Source organism: Tauraco erythrolophus, chromosome 1 (genome assembly GCF_009769465.1).
Source record: "Tauraco erythrolophus isolate bTauEry1 chromosome 1, bTauEry1.pri, whole genome shotgun sequence".
NCBI classification, from domain to species: domain Eukaryota; kingdom Metazoa; phylum Chordata; class Aves; order Musophagiformes; family Musophagidae; genus Tauraco; species Tauraco erythrolophus.
Window position 1 is genome coordinate 124,608,972 of NC_141465.1, and position 8,671 is coordinate 124,617,642.

Below are 8,671 nucleotides of genomic sequence, written 5' to 3' on the forward strand. Positions count from 1 at the left end.
CCTGGGACTGGGACCTGTTTATTTCCCTGTCCTCTCCAACAAACGTCATGTTAGTGACAGTTCCCACTCAACACTTCCAAAACAATCCCTTGATAAGCCTCCTCCAGGACACCTCCCCAGTTAAGATGCAAATTGTTAGGTGCTGTGAGGGCTGATCTCTCAATGCACAGACGACTGTCTAGATAAAAGTGAAAAATACACACGTAAAGTATGTCTAAGAGAATTAATACAGCTCAAATCACTATTTTTACAATCAGCAGCCATATTTGTTCAGCCCAACTTGATCTCAGAACTGTAGTATGGCAAAAAATGGATAAGGCAAGCCCAAATGGAGCAGAGAAGGCAGGCTGGCCACTCTGGCAAATGCAGTTAAGAGATTTCATTTCCTAACTGCCCCAAGCATGCCGTCTCATCATTAACTCATATCTTTGTTTTCAATGGAGCCTTTACTGGATGTAACTTACTGAACAGTTCTTCACTTGATACATTCGTTTTATCTCTGAAAATTCTCCATGATCGTATTAACTTTTTTCAATTTTTAAAAAAAGAAGTGAGCAGCCTTTTGTTGCTGATCTGCAGCTGCTGAGTGTGATGCTGTGATCCTAAAGGACACAAATTCAGCATCACTGTATCAGCTAGTAGCTGGGCTTGTGTACTTTAGAGCATCTCTGCTTTCTGCTCTGGGATACAAAACATCATATGTGTTTTGCAGTAGTAGCATATTTCCAGCCATCTGTAATTGCCTCCTACTTGCATATGCTTAGTCACTGCATACAAACATACACCTTCTGCTGAACTTTAGAATTATGCTTCCTTCTAGTAAAGCTCATTATGTTTTCAGCCGTATGGTATTCTACAAAGCCTCTTTTGACAACATTAGAGCCCAGTAATCCAGATTTTCCTCCAAGGAGGACAGAGGAGATAATTTAACCAAACCATTATTGTGAGTACTTACTTTCTCATGTGATCCGATGACATTTTGATAGAAGTTTTGTTGTTGCCATCAGTTTTGCCAAGTAAATGAAAACACGCTGTTAAGAAAAAAAGTAATGAATTTATTAGTGGTAGAGCCAATATCAGAGCAATACCCTAAACCAACACAATTTAATAACTCTTTTACTTCTCCTGTATTTTTAATATAGGTTAATACTTCTCAAAATCGTGGAGTACTCAAAGGTGTACTTACCTCTCTCCTCCAGCCACCAGCTGGAACGCAAATTGGTTGTCTATTGTTATCTTGTCTATGAGTCTGTTTTCTCCAAAGTGGATGTCTGGGGAGAGGGTTTGCCTACCTCTAAAGGCATGAGAGTCATGACTACTCAGATTTCTTCAGGAGATGAGGTTTCAAGTTCATTGGCAAGTCTACTGTCCCAAGAAGTCTGCCTCCTTCTGCCCTGACATTTGATCATTTAGCCAGAACGTTGCTCTCTGTGGCAGTCACTGTTAGCTTAAGGAGAGGTTGCTTGGGTCAGTGATCTCCATGGCCTTCAATCTGGGGAACCACACACTCCCTGATCTCCTCCCTCTCCAAATACCAGCCTTCAGGACATGGTGGGATGGAGCTAAATGCCAGGTTGATGTACTTTCAGGAGCAGTTTCATTCTGAAACAGGGATGAAATAGGGATAATGATAGCCTTCTAACAAAAATTTGTTGTATTTGGGGAGGGGGAATATGTCTTGGAAACTTGGCTCACTTTTAGCCAAGACAGGATCCCAGAAGAGGAACCAGATACTGATAGCCAGGGTGTCTTTCCATGACAACAGCCGTTTGGAAATCTCAGAGTAGTGAAGAATATCAGGCTGCAGACCATCTTAAGGGTTTAAGAATCTTTTCTCCTTCACGGTTAGATAGCACAGAGCTTTTTAAAAGAACTTCCTTTCCATCTAAATTACTTCTTTATCACTTCCATATTCTTCCAATCTATACCATTTTATAGTGGTCTAAGAAAAGCTTTTGGAAGTATGTGTAGTTGAACTACTATTGGCATTTCAGTCTGTGCTGCTGCAGAAACTCTTCCAGCCTCGTCCCTGTAGGGTTGAGCTTGCGGAGGACTGATGTTCCAGCTACACAGGCAGAACTGCTGTCCTGGGTTATCCTCAGAGAACTCCCTGAAATCACTGCTGTGCAATCTTACCCTTCTTTCCCCCTTCTGGCAAAAGAAAAAGAAATAGCAAAGTCCACAATCAGTTGTGTCAAATAGCACGAAAAGGTTTAGTAGCTTGATTAAGGAATTATAGTACCTGTTCGTGACAAAGAAGGCATTTATTGCTGCTTGCTGTTCCTGTGTGATCCACGTCCTGGCTTTGTGAGAAAGGTTCAGCTTCTTGCCAATATCCCAAAAAAGTTGGCAGGCTTCCTCGGGAGCACCCTGCAGACTTCTAGAGGAGGAATATTACGGTGTGCCACATCCCACAGGATGAACTAAACTCTGTATGACTCCCTATGTTTCTTAAGAGTGTTTTAGAAGCCATTTTATGCAACAAAAGGTTTTATCAGGCAGAAGTATGTGGTTCCGATGCCCAGAGACAATGCAGCTGTGTGATTCAGTGGCTGACGGCACCGCTGTGTCAGAGCTGGTGCCTGCACGAGGGAACCTGGAAGCGTGCACGGCTGGGCATGTGGAGAGACAAGCTCGGCCTCGCCATCAGTAGTGCAAATCGCATCTCTGTATGCGTTTGATGGAGCCATACCTGCAAACTCTCCGCCCTTGCTTCAGTTGTCTGTCCAGGCAAATAGCTCTGCCCTGTGAAAATACATTAAGTAACGTGAGATGGTCAAACACCAAAGTAATGGGGAACACAGAAGTACTTCAATGGCTAAATAGAGAATGTTGTAGATAAGATTCAGATTTTACGTTGATATTTATGTAAGACACTGTAATTATGTTGTGACTTGATTAAAACACAAGCCTTTCAGAAAGAGCAAGAGCAAAACATCTTGTCTTTACACTGAGGCTATAGAAACAATTCTTAAGATGACAAAGAATAAACGCTTTTTATAAAGCAAAAATATAATCATCTGGCTAAAATAACGAGCTGTTTTGAGAAATTATCAATGGACAAAGCAATCCTAAGGGAATAAGAGGCATTAAGGGAGGAATGAATGCCATGCAAGACAACACAAGAGGGAGTTTGTAGTTATCCTTCTCTAGGTTTCTATTCATTAATTGTACCACTGTGAAAATTGTCTGCAGACACGAATTTTGTGCTTACTTTCACATAGTGAGACTAGAAAAGCACATGGATAAGGTAGAGACAACAGAAGATATTGGGAAAAAAAATCAGTAAATACAGCTATTTTAGTAAAATACAGGTCCTTAGACTTGATAGATACGAACTGAGAAGCATAAGAAGGAGAAGAAACAGATCTCAGTAAATATCTGACATTGCTCTCTCTTCATTACGATGGGTGAAAACCTACAACTTCAACATCTAATACCTGCAGTGTATTTGGAGAAGAAAAAATTTTCAAAGCTCAGATTAAATGAGATGAGTGTACTGATTCACCTTAATTGCTGCTGATAAAGGTAGGAGATTAGAGGGGCTTTTAGCCATTTTTTGTTACCTTAGAACCTGGCTGAACTACCTGCTGAATGCTAGATATTAGACACGCTTATTTTCTGTTGTATTAATTCTAAAGTATTGGAAAGAAGATTTGAGCTTGATAGTACAATAGTTTCAGGAGAGCTGGATTACTTTTCCGGTTTCTCTGCCAACCTCTTCTGGAATTCACCTCTCCTTCTTTTAGATTCATAGATTCATAGATTCATAGATTTCTAGGTTGGAAAAGACCTTATAGATCATCGAGTCCAACCATCCCTAATCCCCATTAAACCATATCCTCAAGTAGATCATCCACCCTATTCTTAAACACATCCAGGGATGGGGACTCAACCACCTCCCTGGGCAGCCTATTCCAGTGGCTGACAACCCTTTCAGAGAAGAAATACTTCTTAACATCCAACCTGAATCTCCCCTGACTAAGCTTATGCCCATTTCCTCTTGTCCTATCACCCATCACTAATGTAAAGAGCCCTTCCCCCACCTCCCCACCATCTTTTCTCAAGTATTTATAGGCTGTAATGAGGTCTCCCCTCAGCCTCGTCTTCTCCAGGCTAAACAGCCCCAACTCCCTCAGCCGCTCCTCATAAGTTTTATTTTCCAGCCCCTTGACCAGTTTAGTTGCCCTTCTTTGGAATCGCTCCAGGAGCTCAATATCTCTCTTAAAGCGAGGGGCCCAAAACTGGACACAATATTCCAGGTGCGGCCTCACCAGTGCCGAGTACAGGGGCAGGATCACTTCCCTGCTCCTGCTGGTCACACTATTCTTGATACACGCCAGTATCCCGTTGGCCTTTTTGGCCACCTGGGCACACTGCTGGCTCATATCAAGCCGGTAGTCAACCAACACCCCCAGGTCCTTCTCCGCCAGGCAGCTCTTCAGCCACTCTTCCCCGAGCCTATAGCGATGCTTGGGGTTTTTACACCCCAAGTGAAGGACTCTGCACTTGGCCTTATTAAAGCTCATGCCATTGGCCTCAGCCCAACGATCTAGTCTATTCAAATCCCTCTGAAGAGCCTCCCTACCCTCGAGCAGATCGACACAGCCTCCCAGCTTGGTGTCGTCCGCAAATTTACCAAGGACGACAATTCAATCCCCTCATCCAGGTCATTGATAAAGATGTTAAACAGAACTGGACCCAGCACTGAGCCCTGGGGAACCCCACTGGTGACCGGCCTCCAGCCGGATTTAGCCCCATTTACCACCACTCTTTGGGCCCGGCCATCCAGCCAGTTTTTAACCCAAAGGAGGGTGTGCCTATCCAGGCCAGCAGTTATCAGTTTCTCAACCAGAACACTATGAGAAACTGTATCAAAGGCTTTACTGAGGTCAAGGAAAACTACATCCACAGCCCTTCCCTCGTCAACCAGACGGGTCACCCCATCATAGAAGGTGATCAGGTTTGATTGGCAAGACCTGCCTTTCATAAACCCATGTTGACTGGGCCTGATCACCCGGTTAACCTGTATGTGCTCATTAATAGCACTCAAGATAACCTGTTCCATGACTTTGCCCGTCACCGAGGTCAAACTGACAGGCCTGTAGTTCCCCGGATCCTCCTTCCGCCCTTTTTTGTAAATGGGGGTAACATCCGCCAGCCTCCAGTCCAGCGGAACTTCCCCAGTGAGCCAAGACTGCCCAAAGATAATGGACAGGGGTTCGGCAATGACATCCGCCAGCTCTCTCAGGACTCTCGGGTGGATACCATCAGGCCCCATAGACTTGTGGGCATCCAGCCGAAGGAGCAGATCCTTGACCCGTTCCTCTTGGATCACAGGAGCTTCGATCTGCTCTCCCTCCCTGCACTCAGACACCGAAGGCCAGCTCACCTGGGAACTGCTGACCTTATTATTAAAGACTGAGACAAAGAAGGCATTAAGGACCTCAGCCTTGTCCTCATCCCTAGTGACTAACGTACCCCCCTGAGTCCAGTAGCGGCTGGAGGTGATCTTTAGCCCTCCTTTTGTTATTAATATATTTATAGAAAGACTTTTTGTTGTCCCTTACGGAGCAGGCTAGTCTAAGTTCCAATTGGGCTTTTGCCCCCCTGATTATCTCCCTATATGTCCTAGCTTCCTCCCTGTATTGATTCCTGGATGCCTGCCCATTCTTCCAAGACTTATAGACATCCCTTTTTCTTTTGAGATGTTCCCAAATCTCCTTTGTCATCCAAGCTGGTTTTCTACCCCGGCGGCTCGACTTCCGGCACACGGGGACAGCTCGCTCCTGTGCCTCCAGAATTTCCTTTTTGAATAGTAACTATCCCTCCTGTGCCCCCTTACCCTTGAGAGCTGTCTCCCATTGGACTTTGTTAACCAGACTTCTAAACAGCCCAAAGTCAGCTCTCCCAAAGTCCAGCTTGGCCGTTTTAGTGTTCCCCCTCCTAACTTTCCCTAGAATTGAGAATTCTATTATCTCGTGGTCACTATGCCCCAGGCGTCCTCCAACCTTCACATCTCCCACAAGACCTTCTCTGTTCACAAACAGCAGGTCTAGGGGAGCACCTTCTCTAGTCGGTTCACTGACCAGTTGTGATAGGAAGTTGTCCTCCACACTCTGCAGGAACCGCCTAGACTATTTCCTGACTGCCATGTTATACTTCCAACAGACATCAGGCAGGTTAAAGTCACCCATAAGGACAAGGGCTAGTGAGCGCGAGACTTCCCCCAGTTGTTTAAAGAATAGCTCATCAGTCTCACTGTCCTGATAGGGTGGCCTGTAGCAGATTCCCACTACAATATCCGCCTTCATAGGCCCCCCCTACAGATGGAATTCGAATTACTTTCTCCCATGCTCCCTTTGTCTTCCTTGCCTGTTTAGACTACAGATACTTGCATTTTTTTCATGTTCTCCTTTTCCTTCTGTTTTCCTCTTATTCATTGCGGAAAGTAAGAGGAAGATGTCTGTCCTCTCCTCACCCAGGGTGGATGTGGAGGAGGTGTTTCCAAGAAGCCTCTGAGAGTAGGGTAGTAGGTGTAGGGTGGTGAGATGATGACTGGGGAAGGATCAGATGGTTACAAAGGGGATGGAGTAGAAAGAAGAGATGAAGCAAAAGGAATCTTGTGCTTTCCAGCATGTATCAGCAACTTCATAGGAGTCAGGGGCATTGAAGGTCCCCCATTTTCTTCTTCTGCATGCAGATTCCCCAGTGCACCTTTGTCCTACAGCCTCACTCTTGCCCTTCCCACTGCCTTCCACCCTGGCTCCAGTTGGCCACAATGGTTGTCTATTTAGAGCTCTGAGTGATTAGAGCTAACGTCATACCGTGGGGTCTGTTATACAGAGGTAAGATTTGCATGTGCAGAAGATCCTTCCTGTTCTTATTATCGGTGTACGCCTAAACATCGGTATTACTTGGAATTTGTCACCCACTGGTGGTGATGTAAGTGAGAGTAGTTCGGGAATCTTGTTCATGTCCTCATGGAGAAGGATACGCTAACTTCATTTCAAATCAAATGCACTTTCTTTGTGCCAGTCCTCTGTCATGTTCTTGAATTAGCTGGTAGATAACCTTCATGTGCCTATCATTATTCCATAACTGGTTTGCTATAATCCTTGATTTCCGGCATGCAAAGCACTGGCATTATTTAAGTTAACACAGCTGTATATTGCAAGGGATAAGCCATACTTTTGTGTCTTACGATGGTACATCACTAGAAGCCTGTCAACAGGGTCAGAAGAAAATGGAGGCACCAACAGGTTCACCTCACAACTTTTCTTTCCTTTAAAAGGTTTATTTATCATTTGCTTTTCTCTTTTGCTCTGTTTTTTACCATTTGTTGCAAAGCAGTTACTGGACATTTCCTTGCACATACAAGTGTGCAGAGTTCATTTTTCTTGGGTACTCATGTTTTGAGTCTGTGCTATCAGTTTACATTATCTGTATCTACTCCAACACCACTAATGGCTCATAATTTTCAGCATTTCAGTGACTACTCCCAGGACTCTCTTTTTTCTGCATAAGCCAAGGATTTGTGTGTTTCTATGCCTCCTGGGCACTTGGAGCTCTTATGTACAGTCTGGAAAATGGAAGATTGTTTTCATTTCAGAGACTGAGATAAAAGACATGGAAAATAATCTAAAGCCTACCAAGATGTGCATGAAACCTCTGGCTCAGAAGCTTATTTGAAAAATCTTAACAACCCTTGATTATCCCAGCTCTGTTCTTCTTGCCTCCAATATTCTTTCTCCTTTCAGTCATCAGGGTAGGCACAGTAAGCTAAATTCAGTCCATTGAGAGGAGCCATCATAAGGCTTTTGCATTATTTATGTCCCACTTGAGTCTTCAAAACTAGCTCTTTGTGCAGAGGTGAATTTTGCCCACTGAGAGCTAGTGTTTTGTCTCACTGTGTAACCATCGGTCTCTCACACAGCCAGGTCTCTGTAACAACATTTATAAGCTCTTTCACATCTGACACGATAGTTTGCTCTCCAAGTTCTCCTGGGCTCTTGTTCCCCCTCCTCCATTAGCTGTATGCTGATGAATAAGTTGCCTTAGACATTTCAGCACCTCAGACGATTCATACAACTGGCAATTATAAGGGTTGGGCTTTGAAGATGGTGGCCTCCTGAGCCTTGTCCAGATGTTCCTGCCTTGCCTGGTAAGCCTTATTGCTTTGGCCTCTCAGTCTTCTGCTGTTCGGTTTTGGCAAAGCCAGGTTCATGCTTCTTTGTCCTTTCCTTTTCATTTTCAGTGGTTCTCTGAAAGCTTCTAATTCGCATTCAATACAGAGCTCAGCTTTTCCCGCATATCTTGTAATTGTTTTTAATCATATTAATGTGTATGAAATCTTACAGCAGTTTCTATTGCAGGAGTTTGAGTCATGCATGTGTTTTCCAGTATTTAGTTTATTGTTCTTTTTTGTTTCCTGCTTTTCTTGAACTTGAAGCCTGATCTTAAATCTTCCAAAATCTTTTCATCTCCCAGATAATAGATTTTACAATTAGTCATTAAATTACAAGCATAATGCACTTACTGGAACAGCCTGGAAATTATGTTTTGCTATTTGATTATTTTCCTTGTAGGCATCTGAAAGGTTATCATATGCTGATCTCATTTATACCTGTTTAAATCCAGAAAGACTATGCTCAAGGCAGAGGAGACACCC